This window comes from Stegodyphus dumicola, chromosome X1 (assembly GCF_044657685.1).
Source record: "Stegodyphus dumicola isolate Sdum_Otavi_A_Nest chromosome X1, ASM4465768v1".
NCBI classification, from domain to species: domain Eukaryota; kingdom Metazoa; phylum Arthropoda; class Arachnida; order Araneae; family Eresidae; genus Stegodyphus; species Stegodyphus dumicola.
In genome coordinates, this window is record NC_140780.1 from 152,908,397 (window position 1) to 152,931,535 (window position 23,139).

General features: G+C 32.7%; 1 protein-coding gene across 9 annotated transcripts in view; it reads left to right on the forward strand.

The window, feature by feature from the left end:
• Nucleotides 1–23,139, forward strand: part of Pka-C1 (Protein kinase, cAMP-dependent, catalytic subunit 1) — a 581,879-nt gene that overhangs the window by 426,849 nt on the left and 131,891 nt on the right. The window lies entirely within an intron of this gene.

The following is a 23,139-nucleotide window of genomic DNA, read 5'->3' on the forward strand; positions in this document are numbered from 1 at the left end:
TTCATATTCTTATATTAATTAAATCGTTGTAATACTCTTAGCGTTATTAATAAGTATAGGTAACGCAGTTAATGCTATTAATACATGTACTCGAATATTTGTTTATCACTTTGACGCAATATCAGAACGAAATCAGCTGATTATCAGCCATACTTAAACTCATTAAAACAAGCTCGAGATGGAATGGCTGTCACATTTAGCGACTTTTTTCCCGACGACAGTGCTATTAATGGAAAAGCAATAAGCATCATTCTAAAAATGCTTTATCAAATAGCTTAGATTATATGTTATGGTACTTAATCACTATGTGATAGGTTACAAATAAATTTTGGTGAAATTACTGGACGATTATCCACATGAGTTAATGAACATTATAAAATTACTACGGCCATTTCTACTAGTAGACATATAGATCCCTTGTTGCTCGTAAGACTTATAGAGTCGGTATTTCAATCCCCGCTACTTCTTTCAAGTGTAGAAACTATGATCATAGTTCAGTATAATGTTCTATACCAGCCTAGTGCATCCGCATAGCAATATGCCAGCTATAGATATACTTCTGGACAAAATGTTCCTTTTTGTAAGTCAGGTATGTTTGTGACAATTAAATATTTTGTCACTAGAGATATCTTTCAAATTTTACGTAAGTTTTATTCATCGCCAATTATTTTCTCTTTCTACTAAGTGTGAGGCTCAAAATATACTTCATCTGCAATCCAGTGCATTTTGTAATGTAATAATAGTGATCGCCTTAGATTCGAAATATTTCAACAATTAACAAAAGAGTAAGCTGAAGGGATGCGAGTTAAAGTTAACTCTTCGTCGCTTCGCAAGGGAAGAAAATAAATTCTCTTTCTAGCTAATTACAACCCCCATCCCAGAGAAGGCAACATTCGCTTAACGCAAACGTTTTAAAGGAAAAATACCCCCATTCAAGGTTAAAAAAAACTTATTTTTAGTGCTATAATATCTCATGCAACTGAAGTGGATGATGCTATAAATAATACAACGCTAAATCTCCTGAAAAACGTAAGCTATAATTACATTTAGAACAAACACAAAAGAATACTTTGAATGTTTGTCGTTAAAGAATTACAATACCCGCTTCGGATTACTTGAAACAGAGTTTTTGATCCAGAATCCTTTTGCCATTAACCAAGTTTTGAAACTTAAGGATATTTTATTTTAAATTGTAGTAGCTACTGGAACGAATGCTGTTAGTGATATACACTATCAAAAAATAAATCTACTCTTTTTCTGAAAAAATTAATAATTTGAGATTTCCGCAGTTATTTTTAAACTAAACCATTTACTGCCACTCTTAAAAATATAAAAACATTTTGCTAACTTGTAGAGCTATTAGGTTATTTGGAAGTAAGAGACTTGAAAAATGAGCAAGGCCCACGCCGGGCAGCGAACCACGGACCTCTGGAATACGCGACCAGCGTGCAGACCACTACACGACGAAGGCATACTAAGAAGGCGAGAGAACTACCTTATATACTTAATTGGAAAGAAGAAATAGAATCTTTCATTATTATGAAATTATTTTTCAGAGTTTAAATACTAATTTATGACAAAAATTTTGTGAGTAAAAGTAAAAGAAGAGATAACCTTTATTCTTATCATAAATAACTTAAATTAGGCTTAACTAGTTTTTTTTCCTAAAGATATTCTCTTCTTTGTGAGTTATTTTAGTTTAATTCGTGAGAAATTAAGTACGTAATTAATACTTTCAACCGATGCTACTTTTTTATTTTACATTTACAGCCGTTATGAATGATTTATATCATTCTAGAATGTTGTCTTACTGGATTAATCTTGTAATGTCGCACGTGCTAGCAACTTTTACAATTCCAAAAGCCATAAGCTTCAATTTATAAGCTTTATCTAAGCTTTCAGAGAACAAAAAAATTTCCCTTAAAAATAAGATTACTTTCGAGATCCTTGATATGGTCTACCGTCTACTTCTGTTTAAAAAAAAAAATGGTACAACAGATGTATGGCAAACGTTTTGTGCGTTATCAGTGTTTTAGAGTATTCTAACAATTGCTTATCTACCTACTCAAGAAACTCATCAAAGTATTTTTTATTCTGCAAATATAATTTAAGACCTCTAAACACTTCTTTCAAAGATAAAATAATCTCGCTATTTAAATTCATGTGTAAAAATGCGTTTCATTTGTTATCAACTTTGGTGACTTCCTTGATGCTGTTTAAAACAATTTTACTGTTTATTTATGATATAGTAAACTGATATTTCAATAATTTTCTTTCGCTAGACTTTTCTATTTTAAATTGTGCATTTTATTTAATTAAAATTTAAAACTTATTTAACGATATGAATAACAAATGTTTATTTCAAATGACTTGTACTTTATAAAATTTGGTGAAATATAGCGTGAAGCTTTATTTCGAAGAAGAATTTAAATTTTAATATTCAATAAACTTTTGTAGCTTTTTCGATATTCTGACACACACACACACAAAAAAAAAAAAAAATCATGGAACTCGAAAAGAAATTTTATATGAGAGCTTGATAAACATAATGTAATCCTCTTATTTTTGAAGACGTGTCTGTAGATTAAGTTAAAAACTTAGGTGAATTCAATTGATACATGTAGTGCTTTGGAATCCAGCAAAGGCACTGGTTTAGCTTTGACTGCGTTGGAAACTTTGTATAAATTTGAATTTTAATTTATTATATCTGTTAAATCAAAAGCAATAAAAGCAATCGCTTCTGTGATAAAATAAAATATGTACTGAAAGACCAAATGATTATAGACATTTCCATAACAGTTTATACGCATTTCGAGAGCAACTGCATCACATGCTGAAAGGCCAGCCGTGGAATTTCAACCCATGATCGGTAGAAGACTGTCTATGACTCAAAAGAGGTAAATAAATTTAAAAGAGGTAAATCCGGGACCTTGCAAACAACTGAATGGTCTGGAATTCAGATGAATGTTACTTGGATCATGCTCAGCCGTTAGTGATCCTCTGGGATGGCACATTTCCTTCTAAAGTAAAATACGTCGACTTAAGATGTTTAAAGGCTATAAGTTCCCAGCCAGCACATTCTGACAGCACTCATCATTTTTAAGAAATGTGTCCTCTGAAGTTGCCTGTAAGGAAGCTTCCCTGCATCCCCTTCAGCGAAAAGCAGCAGTTTGGCTGGTTGGAATGCTACAGATGCCGCATTCGAATCTACTTTCAGCCTGATGGAACAAGAAACGAGATAAGTCTGATTGTACAATTCTTCGCTGCTCTAAAGAGGTTCAGTTTAATGTCTCCGGCACTAGAAAATTAAAGATATTATCCAGTATCTCATCTTCACCAGCAAAGTATGAGTAGTTTTTAAGAACATCAGGAAGAAATGTGCGTTCTACCATCTGCTCGCTGATATTCTTTACGGCTCCGATGTTTAATCTGCTCGTCATTGTTACTTTTCAGTTTGCTTAAATCAGAGAAGACAATCGCGCCTAGCCTGAACATCAATCAATGATGCGTGAACGTCCATCATCTATTTCCTAAGGCCCTCGCATGTCCGTCAATATTATACCCGCAATATAGTATTGATTAGGTTATTCTTGATAAATAAGGGTTGTTGCTCTTTTATATGCAGAACAGTCCATCTGCCTTGCACCGTTAATACTTTTATTACTTAAAACCTCTAAGGCCAATAGATAGGTGTTTATGTGATAGGTGCTTTTGTGCTTAATGAAATGTTTCCTATGGCTCCTGAAGTTGACTCATTTTTATCGGTTGACAGTGGTTTTTAAGTTAAGGAATTTTTACAATTATTTTTCGGAGCCAATTTTGCGTATTAAAGATATTTTTTGGTTAAAAATCTCTAGTTAGAAAAATGTACTGATTGTACCTTTCTTCTTAGACGGGCGTATAAATAGTATTTAAATTTTGCGTATTTTTACTAAATGTGCCACAGGAGTGAAATTATCGTAATCAGAAAGTTTATCTTATTTGATTCGTTTCTTAAAATGCCATAGGCTAACAACAAAACGTTCAAGAGATATTTTGTTGCGCAAGATTATTGAAGTACTCGAAGACATTTATACTTATATATATAGAGAGAGAGAGAGGGAGGGAAAGAGAAACGATACAGATACAGATATATATGATTTAGATATAAATGCACTGTGTTTACGCGTGTGTGTGTGTGTATAATATAAATATAATTTATTTCATTTTTAAAATGTGTTAGTTTAATGGTATAATATAACTTAAGTGTAGTATATATGTAAATACTATATATATTTGCATTCGATTCATCCATACCCAATTTTTAATTTACATATCAAGGGAATAGAAATAATATTATAACCTAAAGCAATAATTAAAAATGTGAACTGAAGACGAAAGATCCTCTTTTAGCTTTGTGAAAATAGCATCTGTAAAAAGCACTTCCACATTTAAGAGAAAATACCGCATTAATCGAAATATAAATGTTTAGATCATTCGTTTCTCTATCGTATATTGTTAGGAGTTAGACAAATGCAAAAGAAGCCTTGACATGAATTCGCCGACCTTCAGCTTGTGAAACGAACTGCTTTTCTTCCGAGAAAAAAAATGACTTTTGTCCCTGCTGCAAGCACCTGACGCGATTGAAGGAACTGCATTCATATTTTTGAAGTATATCTCTTATTCCTCTACATGGCTTGTTATGGTTAGAAGGATATACCTGTGGATTTGATAGGATGACTTAAAAGACTTTTGAGTATACTACAGAATTTGCTGACGTAAATTTTTTATTCGCTCTGCTTTGAGGCATATTTAGTTTCAGATTGATTTTCGAGCTATTTTTCTTTTTATTTTCATGTAATTTTCTGTAATAAGGGATGTAAAATACGGACATTTTTTCATAAATCTATGCTTTGTTGTAAAAAAAGAACATTAGTTTTAACATTGTGTCTTTGCTTATTTTTGCTATTTAAATACTTATCTTCTTTACACTACAGACATTACATGTTGCAAATGAGTTATCACCTTCTAGTCTAGGAAATATTTTGCATTTTAAACCTGCATTTGGTGGAACAAGCTACCCGTGGAACCCTTTAAGACTGGATCTTAATCATTTTATGTACTTTGAATTTATTAATCACGATTTCGTAGTTTTATCTTATTGTCCATTTTTCTGTGTCTGTGACTTTTTATTACCGTTATTTGTTCTTATCATTTTTATTGTAATATAGTCTTACATAAGTTTTACTTCTTGATAATTCTTCTCATGTAAGAAGATGTTAATTTATTGAATTAATGGTGCGCGTAATCTTATAATGCTTGAATCTAAGCTAGCGTTACTTGGTGGTACATGACTCTGTAATCGTAAATGTTTACTAGCACAACAGTTTTCGAAGTGAGAATATTCTTATTTATAGATTTATAAATTATTATTTCTTTAAGTTGACATGTTCAAAACCATATTTTTAAAGGAAAAACATTTTTTAATTTGCTGCTTGGATATTACGTATCAAGCAGTACAACTTTCCCAGTCTCTTTTTTTTTTTTTTTTTTTAGACTTTAATCTTACTGTGAGAACTTAAAAGCACGATATTGTATAAAATAATTGCTAATTTAAAATGTGATAAAAATTAAAGAATGTTGCATTCTAAAAATTACTTCCTTCTTTTTAAAATTAGCAATTTAGTTCTTATTTCAGTTCATTTTTGCGCTTCTTGCGTATTTTTAATTATGTCGTAGTTCAGTATTTAGAAGTGAGTTTTTAAATTGTAGAGATATTAGGATATTTTTGGAAGCAGGAGATGTGAAAAATGAGCAACGCCTTCGCCGGGAATGGAACCACGGAACTCTAGAATATGCGCCCAGGGTGCAGACTACTGCACCACTAAGGCACCCTAAGAAGGCGGGAGAAATACCTTATATACTTCCCCCTTTTTGAAGGACGACTGGAGTTTTAGGGGACCCAATCGCCAAATCCTGGGTGTGGAGAATCATCACCCACCACCCTTCTAGTTCGGGCGCCACTGTAGAGACATTAGGAATTTTTGGGAAGCAGGAGATATGAAAAATGAGCAACGTTTTTGCCAGGAAACGAACCACAGGCCTCTGAAATACGCGCCCCGTGTGCAGACTACTACACCACGAAGGCCTGCTCAGAAGGCGGAAGAAATACTTTATATGTTATATGGTATTTAATTAATAATACAGAAATTATTATTATTCTGTATTGTTGGCGCGTTATGTTTTCATAGGCATTTAAGCAAACAGAGAAATGTTATCTTAAGAACTCTCTAATAACTATTCTTTAATGTAGTGAATTTAGGTACAGATCGTTCTAAATAATACCCTTGCTTATCCGAAAACGGTACTAATCTGATCTATATGATACAGGCAGAGACACTTTATATTTTTAATAATATTACAAGTGCCACAAAGCGGTTTGTTGCATGTGTACTAATAAAAGTAGTGCTGTACTGAAATTCGATCTGCATATACTTTTGTATGGAATACTCTCTATAATTTGAGTGTTAAAAGTGCAAAATTCTTATCTTAAGATGAAACAAATTACTTCTAGTCTTTCATTTTTCCAAAGGAAAGAATTTTTTTATACGATTAAATATTTAATTTCTCATTTCATATACGTTTATTGCCTTTGTCAGCTAGCATTAGTGGTTATGTATATATTGTACTGTATAAGTCTCCTTGAAATAATGTTACTAGGAGGCAATAGTAGATTTGATGTCTAGGTTAGTAGCAGCTTAGCTAGAAATATCTACCTAACAAACAAACAAAAAAAAAACTTGTCAATTTGTGTGAGTTTCATTTCCTGTTTTTTAAAAAACTATCCCTCTAAGCTCAATATCTACTTTTTCTTTTTCATTCGTTTTGTCAAGTATACACAATGAAAAGTTTTTAAATATTTTTCCTCTTCAGAGAAGATTATTTTATCGAAAAAATACTCATCAAGAATTTTGAAATCGTATAGAAGGCGACTTTGTTTCTTTAACAATTTCTTTGTTGTGTTAGAAATACAGAACAGTTGCATCACGAAAACTGCAAATGATTTCTAACTTGATAAGGATTTTCTCCCTCTTTCTAGTATGCCTTCGTGGTGAAACGGTAGCACACTCAGCGCGTATTCGAGAGAGCCAGGCTCGAGTCCCGGGGTGGGAATTGCTCATTTTTCATGGCTTCTGCTTCAAAATAACCTAATGACTCTACAATAGAGTCCGAACAAAAAAGGTGGTGGATGATAATTCGTCACCACTAGGATTTAGCAACTGGCTCCCCTCATTCCCAGCCGCCCTTCAAAAGGGGGTATGTAAGGTATTTTCTCCCTCGTTTCAGCATGTCTTCGTGGTGTAACGGTAGCATACTCGGCGCGTATTCGAGAGGTCCAGGTTCGAGTCCCAGCGAGGACATTGCACATTTTTCACCTCTTCTGCTCCAAAAAAAAAAACCTAATGACTCTTCATATGAATTTAAATGTAATATAAAGCCTTTAAATATATTATTCTTTTCGTAACTTTAAAATCTTTATGTACGATGTAATTAATAAGACCCTCATTGAAGACAGTATGTAAGCGATGGAACTAATCGCTGAATACCAGTAGTTTGAGCCGGGTTCAAATCTCTGTAAACGGGTTGTCTGCATGGGAGAGTTTTCGTATTTCCCCCACTTGTGTAACGTGAATACTAGCCATTTTTTCTTTAAAAATCCTCCTCGAAGGTATCCTTCTCTTTAAGCAGATAGCCCTCATGTTCTTTGTCATAATCTAACTAGTAAGAGAAGATGTTGTTCAAGTGTTATTTAATCCATTACAAAATTTTATTTTTCTAATATCTTCTCCAGTGTCTCAAAATGGAGCATGGATAAATCTTAGAAATGCTAGAAGTTTGTTTTGGATTTAATTCCGAGAAAGTTTCCTTACATCCCCCTAGGCGAGCCAGTTTCCTTTAGAAAGTCCTCGACGAAGATGTTACTTCTGTTGTACACAGTTCTCATGAGTTTTTCAAAAATTTGTTAATTTACCATTATATTTTAGACTCCAGAATAATAAAAATTAAAGTTTATGAGAAATATTCTTGACGGTTTATAAAATAAGATTTTTATATGTATTAAAAAGTTTGGAAACTGAAAAGAAAGCCATAAGATTTGAGCCAATTTTGTAGAATTTAAACAAAACTGGTGGAAAGCATAAGGTATATTATATCAAAGTAAAAATAATATGAAAATAACAATTATTTTTCTTCCATTTAACGTTACTTTTCCTATGATATGCTGTTTCATTCTGTTATAAACTCTTTCGGATTCAAGTCCTGATATGGAGTTTATTTGCTTTTGAACTGAATTAGTTCACTTCATTTGCTCATTTATAATTAATTTTGTTTCTTCAAATGCTCATTTTAAATTTATTTCTCTCCAAATTTTCGTGCCCTTAACTCTCCTCTTTGTTATTTCTATCTTTCATTGTATGTGAAGTTGCTTTGCTGATTACCCTTACATCATTGTCCGAAAATTGCCCCCAGGCTAGTATGTGAAGAAGATAACTACGTGCGATTTTTATAAAGAAGTTTTCGATTTTTAATTCAGGGAATCTCATTAATAAAATTTAATGGAATTTTATTTTTAAAAAAAAGAATCGCAGATCGCATTTCTCCGTGCGTATTGCCATGATGTAAGTAATTAGTACGGCCAACACGGGATGATACATTATTCGAAGAACAGTGAGGTCATAGCTTATTTCTTATGCTTCCTGCTTTAGAAAACCAGATGGTTTCCGAACTAAAGTATGATGGATTTATCCGTGACTATCTGAATGGTCGTCTAGATCTGATGCTTCTTTTCCCCAGTCGCTCTTTAAATGGGGGATAATATGAAGAATTACCGCAACTCCTCGAATGTACTGTTGGCATATAAGTGGTAGCGCATCCGGCTAGAAAACAGAAGATTCGTGGCTCAAATCCCAGCAAGTGATCAGCTAGTTTTTCTCATTTCCTACTCCGAAAAATCTTATGTCTCTATAACTCTCTCTATTGGTGCACGGATTAGCTGTTTATCAGATTATCTGTGCACCTTCAAAAATTGTTCTCGTGCTAGATAAGAATTGCTAAAAAAAAAAAAAAATGAAGTAATTTTAAAGGACGTTTCAGTTTTTGGTGCAGTGAATCTCATGGATACGGCATGGAGGATATCGTTTACTTACGGATAGAAAATCAAACTTTGTTAGCATTATATAATAACATTCTGCCGGTAAAGAGATAGCAGCATCGATTTTCATTTCTGTTGCTTAAGGGCTTGAAATATAGGCGATGAAAATACAAATAGAGAGAGACATATACTGGGAAGGCTATATAAATTTATCAGATCAAGATAAATTTGCTACAGTATCACAAGAGATAAAAGACTGCAAAGAAGATAATGTAGATGTAGATGAAATCGAATGAATATAAACAAATTTTACTGGAAATAGTCTTGAATAGAGACACAAATTTTATTACTATTTTAATTAAATCATTTTAATCAGTACACCATATGACGTTAATTTGAAACCTCTTAAGATTTCATATTTTACTCTATCAGTGGATTAAATTAAAGTTTTTCAGGGCCATTTTTAGGTTATTCCGTGTTTTTCGATTATTTGGGCACTCCCGCGTGTTAATTAGCATGGATAACTGATAGTTGAGTACACGTTTAATTTTATTTTACATATAATGCGATCAGTATGGCATTAATTATGCAATAATGATCATATTGCGTTTATGTGATGTCAGTATCTCTAATAATCCCTTATAGAAAAGAGTCACATTTTACTTCTTAGCTGCAATATCTTCCCCGAGAAAGATGTGTACATTTCTGGAGCTATTTTCTGGAGCACTATTTTTCTTATACGAAGTATTGTTTTGTGAAAATTATATCTGCCCCATTAAATAAGTAATTGCTTCATTGTAACGCGCTATGTTGTCTTTTTTTATCTATGTGCATAGCAAAATGCTTGTGATTATTAGTGAAGAACATGAGCTCTTTCTGACAATTGCCAATTCAATGAACTTAAAAATAGAATCGTATAAATACTCCCATTCATATTTCGTAGTTTAAGAGCTTCCATTTTCATTCATTTTTAATGGTAGACGAGGAATTCATTATAAGCGAATGCTGGAAAAGATCTCTTGGGGGAAAAGGATATGCTTCATACGATCTTTTCATCTGTTTTTCTTGTTGGAAGGAAAGGAAAATTCTTTTTACGAGTAAATTGCTAAAGCCACTCGAGTCTGTACGTGAAATTCAGATCATTCTTAAGCATATATTTCATGTCTCAGAGTTTTTTCCCACGTATTTATCGTCTTTTTTATGCGTGTTAAATATAGCTTTTTATTTTCAAGAATAGTTCCTCGACATATCTTCAAGTTATTGAATAAAATCTGGTATACATTCAATTTTTTTTTTTTTTTTTACATTTTATTTTTCCCAACATTAATAGGAGTTATTGAGGTGTTTTCTGGATGAAAATGCAGCTTATAAAAATGTGTTTCTAAATTTGAATTTCTTCTCTTAGAACCTGTACTTTGTAAACAATATTTAGCCGAAAAATATATTTTGCAAAAACTTCAAACAAAATGTCGATTTTTTCATCTTTCTTCAAATTAATCGTTTAACTTACATCCAGAAAACCTTGCTTATGTTTATAAGTTTCATATAGTTTAGGAAAAATTATTGGCCAAATGTAATGTTTGTTGAATTTTAAAATTCAATTTATCCTGAAAAGTCATCAGTGCCTTTATTTCATGTTTATTTAAATAGACTTTTACTATAGGAAAGGCAGAAAAGCATTTAACAAAAATTCAGTATCTGAATGAAAATACTTCGTTTAGCTTTATGTAATTTTCATGTGTATTTGAAATTTAAAAAATATATAATGCGTGTTTTTCCATGTATATAAATACAAACCCAAATCTACAGATTTTTTCCTTGATTGGTAAACTACGATGTTTTTAAATAATCATCTTCTTGAAAATACACGGTATTTAGTGTTATATATGAAGATAATGAGAACAAGAATACTACAGCAGCACTATTTTTTTATTACCTTGCGAAATTATTTCAGACAAAGTTATTATTTTTCTGCCCTTTAGCAATGTCATACATAAGGTAAGACATAAGGCATGTAAGACTAATATGTCAAACATAAGGCATATTAGATCAATAAAGAGACAAGAAAGAAAGTTTACAATGAGCAATAATACATGATATCAAAGAAAGAACTATTACTAATAGACTATATGAATCTTTGAATGTTAAATATTACCATGATTAGAAAACCAAACTGTCTAACATTTGAGACATCACAAGATAAAAAGATTGTATATCATACGATATAAAAAATAGTAAAAAGACATTTCTTACATTCCTCCCATTTCAAAAGAATGTACTCAAATAAATAGCAAAAAATAAGAAAGCAACAATGGACAATTTGTTTTAAAAAAATAAAGTTAACTCAATTTGAAAGGAAACATATAAAGTAACATGCAAAAAAATTCACAACAAAGCTATTTTTTTATTTTCCTTAGAGCTGAGTAAAAACAATTAGGAACACATGTTACCATATATAACAATAGATTTTTGAATTTCATTTAAGCGACAATAGCAGTATTTACGTTTAATTGATGAAATAGTTATAAAAATAATATTTTGCTTGAAATCAGTTACGCTTTAATTAGCGCTTTATTTCGGAATTTTCAAGCTTTTGCTTTGCAAAATCGCTCTGGTTTGTTCAGAGTAATTAAGGTCTATGTTCTGTTGCGTCTGCTGCAGGATTTGAAGTACATCACCTGCTTCTGCATTAGCTTTGTAGTAAATTTGTAACCAAGCAAATCAGAATTTAGAATCTTAACAATTTCTAAGCCCTTTATTAAATTCAACTTATGGAGTAACGGATTCCTTGCAGTAAATTATCCAAATAACTCATTTTATCACAAATTTTTAAGAGTCAATAGAGACTTTTCTGTACTCTGTCAAAGATCTGATAATCTCCTGCGTCTGTTCATGGGTTCCGCTTTGTCTCTGGATCTTTAATCGAAGAAATCTAATGTTGCCTTTAGTAAGTTATTTCTGTTGGCCTGCCTCCCCTATTTGAAAACTGCTTACTTCTTTCTCCCTGTTATAGTACATTTTGCAACATTAGGTGAAAATCTGAATCTGCTGCAGTCTTTCAAACTGTCCAACCGATGTTATCCAAAGCTTTTATTCTGCTTTTCTGTAGCTTTGATTTTTGAATTTTTCTTCAATTTGAATTACTTCGTATATAATTATTCTGCAAGTTCAGGATGGAAATATTTTATCCTTTCTTTTATACTTTAAAATTTAAACTACGAAATACGAGTTCAAATTAAAGGGGAAAAAAAACCTTCTTTTTGCATAACAAAATAAAAATGAAATGCTAAACATATTTAATCTTAAATAAAAGCATGAAGGAACAATAAAAACGGGTTTTATTGGTTTCAGTTTGTTGGGTTTTTGAAAGCAACAAAAGTTAACAAATTGTTGGTTTTTATTGGTCGCAAAAGAAAAGAGAATAATCTAAACATATTTTGCAGGAAATAAATCTGACGGCAAAATCATCTGCGATTTACAAAATGACAATTATATAGTCAAGTAAAATTCCAAAGGAAACTACATTGTTTTTGTTTTTCTTTTTTTTAATGTATTTTATCGGCGGTAATGTTTGCAAAAAAAAAAAAAAAAAAAAAAGGAGCAGATGTACAAACCTAAAAAAAAATGTACAAATGGCGTTGTTCTAACGCATTTGCAGAGTACTGTAGGCGAATCTGAAAAGCATTAGGTTTTGGATGGGTATCATAAATTCGCCAGTTATTTATTTAAAATAACGTAGAACTACAAATAAAATTCAAAGATTCAATTTCTTTTAAAAGAAAAAGAAGCGATCATAAAGACGTTCCAAAAAATATCGAAAATTCAGATATGTTATTATCTATTAACAAGCTTACGTATGCTCAAAATACATATTTATGTGATAAATTATGCATGTTAAAATAATTTTACTTTTATTGAATTTTTACAACTTAAATCCTTATGGTTTCATGATATTTATTAAACTTTTATGATCTTAAAACTCTATGACCAGCTTCCTTTTAATCATTTTGTAAAGTATTTTTCTGCCTTTTTACCACGTGCCTTTGTGCTGTAAGTGAAAGCACGTCCGGCTGGAATTCGGTTACATCCAGAATTTTTTTGCTTACATCCAGAAGCTTCCCTAACAACTTTGAGTGTATTTCGACACACGACAGTTGCGTACAAATCGAAAAACGGGACACTTCCGCATAAAGGAAACATTCACTGTGTGTTGGATTGCGATCTGATGACAATGGGGTTAATGTATAAATGTGAAATGGATAGTTATTATTTATTATATTATCAGAGAATTATTAAACAGGGTAGAATCGTTAAAAGAAGTATTGAGTGCTCTGCCAAAATATATTTACTAGAAGAATTTGAATTTGATAACGAATGTATCCTAAAACATGTTTTAAGTCAAAAGTTTGAAACTTGATGGCTAAATGTAAATATAAAATTATGCATGTTAAAATAATTGTACTTAGGCACATAGCTCAGGTTAAGTTATTATTAAATAGAGTAAGGCATGCAAGGGCTGTCTGCCTAAAGGGAGAAATGCCATCGTGGATGAATTTCGAAGAAAAACTGACCTTTGAGTGGGTATTAAAAATAATGCATGTAATTTTCATTCATTCTTAAGTAAAAATTTCGGGTATGTAAATTAATTTACTCGAAAAATATAGTGAATGCACAGAAATTACCGATTTGCGCATGCCGAAAATGCAAAATATGAAATACACTGAAGTGACAAAAGTCATGGGATACCTTCTAATATTTTGTTGGTCCTCCTTTTGCCCGGCGAAGTGCAGCAACTCGACGTGGCATGGACTTAACAAGTCGTTGGAAGTCCCCTGCAGAAATATTGAGTCATGCTGCCTCTATAGACGTCCATAATTGTGAAAGTGTTGATGGTGCAGGGTTTTGAGGACGAACTGACTTCTCGATGATGTCCCATAAATGTTCGATGGGATTCATGTCGTGCGATCTAGGTGGCCAGATCATTCGCTGGAATTCTCCAGAATGTTCTTCTAACCAATCGCGAAGAATTGTGGCCCGGTGACATGACACATTGTCATCCATAAAAATCCCATCGTTGTTTGAGTACGTGAAATCCATGAATGGCTGTAAGTGATCTCCAAGTAGCTGAAGGTATCCATTTCCAGTCAATGATCGGTTCAGTTGCACCAGAGGACCAAGTCCATGCCATGTAAAAACAGCCCAGACCATTATGGAACCACCACCAGCTTGAACAGTGCCCTGTTGACAACTTGGGTTCATGGCTTCGGGGGGTCTGCGCACACTCGAACCCTACCATCAGCTCTTACCAACTGAAATCGTGACTCATCTGACCAAGCCACGGTTTTTCATTCGTTTAGGGACCAACCGATATGCTCACGACCCCACGAGAGTCGCTGCAGGCGATGTCGTGCTGTCAGTAAAGGCACTCGAGTCGGCCTTCTGCTGGCATAGCCCAAGGATGACAAATTTCGCCGCACTGTCCTATCGGACACGTCCCTCGTACGTCCCACATTGATTTCTGCGGTTATTTGACGCAGTGTTGCTTGTCTGTGAACATTGACAACTCTACACAGACGTCGCTGGTCTCGGTCGTTAAGTGCAGGTGGTTGGCCACTGCGCTGTCCATGGTGGGATGTTATGCCTGAAATTAGATACTCTCGGCACACTCTTGACACTGTGGATCTCTAGCTCCAACTACCATTCCGCGTTCAAAGTCTGTTAATTCTCGTCGTGCGGCCATAATCCCATCAAAGTTTCTTCACATGAATACCTTGAACACAAATGAAAGCCCTGTCAAAGCACTTCGCATTTATACATTTTCTACGTGATACTACTGCCATCTGTATATTTGCATATTGCTATCCCATGACTTTTGTCACTTCAGTGTATGTATGGGTATTTATGCATATGCTTGCAAAAAGCATGTATCTGCCTTTAACAAAATATATAAATATTTATTAAATTATTTATAAATGTATTTGGAAATGAAGGATTTATTCATTCATAAACTCCTGTGAAAGTTACTGTGAAGAAATCTAGTTGTTAAATGTATCTAAATGTATAATGATTATAAATGTTATCTAAATATATCTACCTTAACATTTAATTGTAAACATAAATTGAATTCTCTTGACAAATATGTTTAGAAAACTATTTAAGCAAGAATTGTCGGTCCTGAAAAGAAATCTGTTAAAAGGTATTGTAAAGCAAATTCTATGAGATGCCTACTTAAGGAAGTAGTAAAGAATAGTTTTAGAATATGTATTGTTGAAATTAAAGATAAAAAAAACTGATAAAGAATTATTCCCTTACATTTTATAATAACTCAGTTACAAGTTTTAGATAATATTTTTTTAAATCCTTTTTTTATTCCCTTTCAGAAATATTCAGAGAAAGTTAAGTACATGGAAATAAGCACCAATATTTAACGTATTTCTCACTATTAAATTAAAAGGTGCTCTAATTTGAAATGGACCGAATAGAGCATTAATTATAAATTGACTCAGATTTTCGATTTAAAAGATGCCTCAGAGGCTAAAAAATCACGTCATATTTGAGAAAGTATTTTAGGAAGAAGCTCTGCAAATAGAAAAGAAATAAAGCGTAATTTTAATATTAACCTTAATTTTATTAATATTAATCCTTCACCAAATAAACGAATCTCCTTATTTTTTTTTTCTAATGTAATTTGCGAAAACTTGTGAAAATATTTCATTCAAATTATATAAGCAAACTGTTCTGTGAAAAGTATAGCTTTTAATTCCTTTCAGAAATCAATGTTGTTTAAAAATATATTTTTTCACATACTTAGAACTCTAAAATATTGTAGAAAATATTTACATTTATATGTATATTTACGACGTAATTGCAAAATGTTTACATCCCATCCTGTCAAAGCCCATTGATCCCCCCCTTAATGGTAAGTGACTGAATGTTTTGGTCTCCACGAAGGGATCGCCAGTGTTTCGGGAAAACAGGTTAAGGCCTCTCCTCTTACTTCCTACCTCCATTGTCGTAAGTAACTCCTGCTGGTAACTGGGAGGTCCGGATCTCGAATCTCGGCGAAGGCATTGCACATTTGTCACATTTTCTGTTTCAATAAACCTTGTAAGGCTGTTATTTTAAGCTAACCAGTTATTATATTTTGAATCTTTACTTAACTTCTTCTTCCCGTATTCCTCACCAGAATGTAAATTAGTTGGTTGTGTATTTAAGCTGATGTTTTTGAATCTTAAAATATAGAGTGTTTCTGGCCTGCGCGGTTGATTCTGTCAGCTCTAGTTAAATGTAATTGTAATTAACTACATTAGCTTTGCGTTCTCTCGCCACCGATAGTTTAAACTGAAACGCCAATAATTTATTGAGCCAGCTTGTAGCTTAGTGTTTAATTGGGCAGTCTCAGATTATTCTACCGATCAACATTTTAAATTTATTTAACTGTTCTTATTTATTTGCATTGCCCCAAGCTGTGATTATCTGTAGCATGAGTCGTTGTTGTGACTTATCTCACTTGTCTGACAGTAACATCGGAACAAGCCCACGAAATTCATCGTGACAAAGAGCGTACGATTGCGCCTTTTGTTGGCAAGAGCCTTGAGCATCATACAGTGACAATGCTGTTGGAACGAGACGGCTCCTGACCGTCTGACCGTGCAAACTGAAGGGTGCCAAACAGGATTAGTACCGCCCCGCCCTTGGATCAATCTCCATGTTGCGATCCCAGAGAGCAAGGGCAGACAAGACAGTACCAGTACGGTCCCTGCTGAGCCTTACTCTGTCCTGAGAGACTTCAGGCCTTCTGTGAAGTCTGTTGTTATGTCCCCATGGTTGAGACTGCCTAGGTACAGATCCTAACCAGTACTTCCCAGGCGTTCGCCTGAGTCAACCCCCGGGGGGACCATACAGTGACAGTGATCTCTCACCCCTCTTTCCTTACCACCAACCTCTCGAGAGGACTTTCGTCTCGCCGCATATTTAGAGTGTCCCGATGCCGCGCGGGCACTATACATTTACAAACATTCATTAATTCTCGGGGATTCGAAACCAGGCCCTGCGGTACCACAGCAGGCTTCCCTAACCAGGCTTACCGTCTGGTGTGGCTAGCATGAATTGCACCGTATTTTGTTAAGTGTCAGTTTAAATAAAAAGGATTCGTTTAAAACCTTCGTAAATCTTTGTCGTACTATCTCAGACATAGCGATAACTCCCTACATGTCTGTTAGGGTTATAGCACTGAAGTTCCAGCATTAGACTAAGTATAATTTTATAACCTTAATGATTCTACAATTTAATTGTGAGCAATAATGAAAGATGAATGGATTTCATTTCTAAATAAAAGTTGGTTAGTAAATATATTAGTTAAGCCTAAATTTTAACCTTTATTAATACTTAATTATTGAAAAGAACTTACTGCATCTAAACTCGTCTCGTCGTTGTTTGATTTCAAATAAGTAATAATACACTAGTTTTGATGAAAATTTTCACTGTTGCTATTTTATTATATAAATCTTTTATGCTTAGTTTACTGTATTAATATATTTGATTTTGCTAGCTTTAAAAAAATGTTATTTCGTTGTCTTCGTACTTAACATTGAAAAACTGGAAAAGCTTCGTGTAGAAAAATAATAATGCGCTTATTCAGAGAATGATTTTACAGTTGATTAGATGGAATATCTGTAAATGAAATATCTTAAAACGAATATAACTGAAAGTGAATTAGAATTAAATAGTTTTACCTTTTGTTCAAGAAAACTTAAAACATGTTATCAGAATACTAAAAGCTGATATCGTAATTTTCTACATATCTCTGTTTTCTCTTTATCATCATTAAAGAATATTTTTTTTAAAAGTGCTCGACACCCAAATCAAAGAGTATTTATTGTTCACTAAAACAATCCGAAAAAGGTTGTGACAATACCGACGCTGATGATACCTCACATACTGTGCTAGGTGAATGTAAATGTACCAGTTTATCTTGTACAAAAGAAATTTATAGCTTTAAACATAAGCAATATTACATACACTACTATGAATTCTTGAGTCATGCAAGAAGATTCGATTGTTAGAGGGCAAAACATAGAATTGTATACATGTATTTCGTGCCTGAAAGTTTTTTATTTACAGTTTTTTGCTTTTAGAGACCCTTAAACGCTGTTTTATAAATTCTATTCAGCTCTGTCAAGGTATTATCACTCTTGTTTATTTGTTCAAGTTTAACTAAGGAGTCTCTAAGTATTTGGAAATGTATTAATAACATGATCCATAGAGAGCGGCAGATGTTTTCTATCCGTTCTTTAAGATAAAAACAAAGCTATTAATTTTCCAGCAGTTGTTAATGCCTTTTCATTGAGATAAGCACACGGCTGACTACCACGAATAAAGCTAGAGGCGGAGTCTTTCAGTACGTTGAAATATTGACGAATTTCGTGGAAACGAGCACTAAGCCTTTTCACCATTGAAAGAAAATAGATGATTTATTTTAGTCGGTCGTGATCACCAAAACGATGGATTTCGCGAGTAATATATGACCACAGGAGAGTAGTTCATAAAGAACAAAATCTTACTCAACTCAAGCGCAAGTGATGCCATTTTATGATGATGAAAATGTGGACATAAATAAATATATGTATACGCTTGTCACGCTAATATGCTAGTTCCGTCTGCTCAGTTTGTGATTTATGCATAGTAAATGACAACGGAAACATTAATTTCTTTTTATGAATGCTCATATATTTTTATGTTCATTTCCAGTTTAGTATATTTGTGTTATATTTATTTATTTAATTTCTATTTTTTAAATTTCGTTAGTTAAATATTTGTTTTAAAAATCCGTTTTTGAATTAGTTTTCAATCAAAAGATCATGTCAAATTTTGGATCGGTTAGCTTGTTGCAAATTATTTTTTTTATTACCCTTGGTATTAGGAATTCATTGGCTAAATATATTGTTCTCTTTCATTTCAAAATAATTAACAGCGAAAGGCCGGAAAAGTTAACTTAAAAAGAAGGAAAACCTCAGGATAATGAAACATCTATAGGTCAATAAAGAACTTCTTTTTTAAAGTATTCATTTAAGTGATCACAAATGCGTTTATTTCAACAGAAGACCACTATAAAATATACATTTTTCATGGCAAAAATTTCTTGTTTTCTATTCTGAAATTTACTTTTCAGTGCAACTAACCATATCTTAATAAATCTACACAAATATTTTAGCTGAAAATTATATTTTTTCAGTTAATAAATAAATTTTAATGCTGCATAACTTCTAATTGCATGTGCAAAAAATGTTATTTATTCTTTTTATTTAAACCACAGTCAAAAATAATTATTTCACCTATGATTTATTGCTCGTAGAGACAAATTCATTAATGTGAATAATCTGAAAATTCTTCTAATGATCATTATTTCAAAACAAATATTGCCATTTCATTACAAGAAATCTTTTGCGTGAACTGTGACTTTTGTGGAGTGATTAGTTTTGTTGAAGCAGAAAGCATGAAAACTGGGCAATGTCTCTCCGGGCTTCGAACATCGGACCTCCCGACTGCAAGTCAGTCGTGCTTCCAATTGCACCACGAAGGCAAGCGGTGTGGAAGGAGAAATTATGGTACGTTTTCTCCCACTTAAAGCGCGATTGGGGATTCAATGACCCAGTCCTCAAATCCTGGTGAGGACTAATTATCATCCATCACATTTTAGTTCTTTCTCCATTCTAGAGACTTAGAAATTTTTTTGAAGCAGGAAACGTAAAAAATGTGCATTGCCCTCGTCAGGATTCGAACTCCTGAGTTCCCGATGCTAACCGGATGTGCTTTCTTTTTCACCCTGAAGGCACGCAGTAGAGGGAGAAAAATTCCTTAATAGTCTCATTTACAATTTAGCAGAAATTTTATGACATAAATATATATTTAAATTCTATTTTTAATCTCTTTGACCCTAGGGAATTTGTAAATGTATTCGTGTATGTATAATTTTGCTTAGAAGTTGCAAATATATTCTACTTGATCAGTAAAATTCCCTGTGACAGAAACTTCAAAACAATTAGTTGGTTACTTGTCCTTCACTACTAAATATTTCCTAGAAATTTACTGTCATATTATATTTATTTGATAAAATTTGATATCACAAGTTGGAAAAACGGAGAAAGAACCAGCCAATGAAGCAGAAATGTCTGAAGACCAACTTTAAACGCAGCAACAGATATTGAGCAATATCTTCTTTGTCCGCTCCTCTATTCACATAGCCTGCAACTTAGGTGCTAAATTGATGCGCTACTTCAGAGCTGCCAGATGACGTAAAGCGACCCTGTGTCAAATCAATCCTGTGACGTAAATGTGCAATGCTGTTGACTTCTTCAGAAGCCTCGTTAATTGTTCAGTGTCTAACTTGTCACGTTTTTTTAAAGATACAATCGGTAGCTGTTTTGAACGCATCGTAGGATGAATATGAAGCTATTATTTAGTTAGTTCATATAACTTTTAGTAACTATTGCCATAGTTCGTGAATTTCGGAACCGATATACGAGTTTTCTGTTTTCTTTCGCAGAAATTAGAGGAAGTACTTTCGTTTCCTTTATTTAACAAATTGATGTTCTGAGAAGTGTTAAAGATAAATTTAAATTTTGATGCAAACCGTAAATAAAAGGCTGAAATCTTAGTATGAGTAATTTAAAACGAACTGCATTCATTTTAGCTTTATTAATAGTTTACATTGAGGGCTGGTAATCCTTTTTTTATATCAAATCCCTTTTGGTCTGCATTCAGTTTAGTTTTGCCAATAATTTAGAAAGACGATTCTCAGTTCTTTTGCACCTGGACCAGTTTTAGTGTACCAGTAGCCTGAGTGGATAAAACATTAGTAATTTACCCTGGGTACTTGGGTGACCGAAAGAAAAGGTAGCTAGGACTTTCTGGAATTCACCCTCCATTTTTACGTGAATGTTAGCGTTTTTCGCTCAGAAAAATCTTCCACAGAGGCATACCTCATAAAATAGGTAACCCTCAGTGCCTTGTCATAATATACAATCTAACATAAGCTTAAACTTTGTTAACATAGTAGAAAATTTTCAGACATTTCCTTAATTATTTTTTAGATCATGTAAATTAATTAAATTCAAAGGCAGCTATGCTGAGGTTTTTCTCTTAAAAATGTAGAGGTAGGAATGCCGCGTTTTGTACTATTTCTAAGAGAAAAAAAAAGAAACGCAGTGCCCATAAATGTGCACTTTGTTTATAATATAAAGTGCACATAAATAGATCCACTAACATTCTCTATTTTAAAGAGTTATTCATTTCATTAGCATTATTTTCATTTATCGAATATACTTTCCCCCTTCTGTGTACATTTTCTGTTGTTACTCTAAACCATAATTTTCTAAATCGTTTTCTGAAAAAGCTAAGGAAAGAAATATGCGAATAAATACAGTAATTGCAATAACTTCATAAAGCAGTCTATCCTAAGATTCAATTCGTATTTGTATTGAAAAAAAAAATGAAATATTTAATTGGTAGTGTGTAAATTATTGAGTAATGATATGGAAAACCAGGATAAAAATTGTTTCAAGTCGCTTTTCTAAAAGAGTAGTCTTGCTATTAACATTCAATGTAGGCAATTTTCACGTTTCACTTTCGGACTGTAACTGTATGTCAGACCTCTTTCATGTAGAGGTTTTCAGAATAGCAGACCGTACTTCAGGGATAACAATGAGTCTTGATTGATAGTTCTTTCTCATCAGGACGTTTCTGACGTAGATGTTCCCGTCGTGTATCTCTCCTCTTGCGAATCTTTTTAATTTTTGTCTTTGGGACATTAACCTTCGAGTTTTTAAGAAAGCAAAAGACACTTTAAAAAAAGATTAAAAAAGTGTTTTTATAAGAATTAATTTGGAATAAAAAAGGGAATAAAATAAGAAAATTTTCATTGAGATTTATAATATATTATTTTGTAAATTTTGCTGCTTGGTACATAGATGAAAACTCTTTGATGTTACCAAATCCATTTTAGAATAATTTTTTTGCGTTTCATTGCTTAATGTTGCTACATATTTAATGTCATTTATTCATTTACATCCGTCAAACCTGTTTGATAAATTGCAAGAAAATGTTTAAAATTTAATGCAGTTTTGTGTATAAATGATTAAGGATTCTTAGAAATGAGATATAACTTTTATTTTAAAAAACTTATGATGTGACTGAAAGTGTGCCGCACATCTAGTCTATGCTTTATTTCATGTTCTCCTCTTTTGCTATCAATTTATAATTAAAAGAATCAGATATGAATATTATGCATTAACTAATGTCAATGCTTTCTTTAAAGATTTTCTTAGTTTCAGAATTTTCTTTTTTGCTCAAATCAGATCAGAATTTTGCTATTAATTTATGCTGATTCAAATTCCCTCTTCAAGTCCTTCAGAATTTTCAGTTTCATATTTTTAATTAACAAAGCTTAATTTTTGATTAACAAAGCTTTATTTTTGATTAACAAAGCTTCATTCATTCATTCATAACCTAACTATTTAGAATTCATTTTTGCTTCATTTCGATTTAATAAGTGAATTTGAGGAAAATAGCAGATAAAGCTAGTAGAGAAATCTGCTGTTCTTTCAGCGGTGATAGATACGCAGTAATGAAAAAGCAAACAATGTGTGTCAAGTTTCTTTATAATGATCGAATTTTTTCCGCGAGAATTCGTTTGAAAGAAAGTCCTTTTATCAGAAATAATTTAAAAATATTATTTACTTATTAATATTCGTTAGCTGATAAACGTAAAAAGCTCTTTATTATATGTTCATCAGTTAAAGATTGATCTATCAGCTATATCATGCTTAGCCCAATAATATACATTTATTAGCTAACCATTATATAATTATGTTTATTATGGTCAGCCGAAAGTTATCTTAAGAGGTTGGTGGTAAGAGAAGAGGGATAAGAGACCTTAGAACACATCCCTGAGGAAGATTCTTTGTCAGAATTGAGACGGAAATGGGCACACTCGCACCTCCTATAAAACG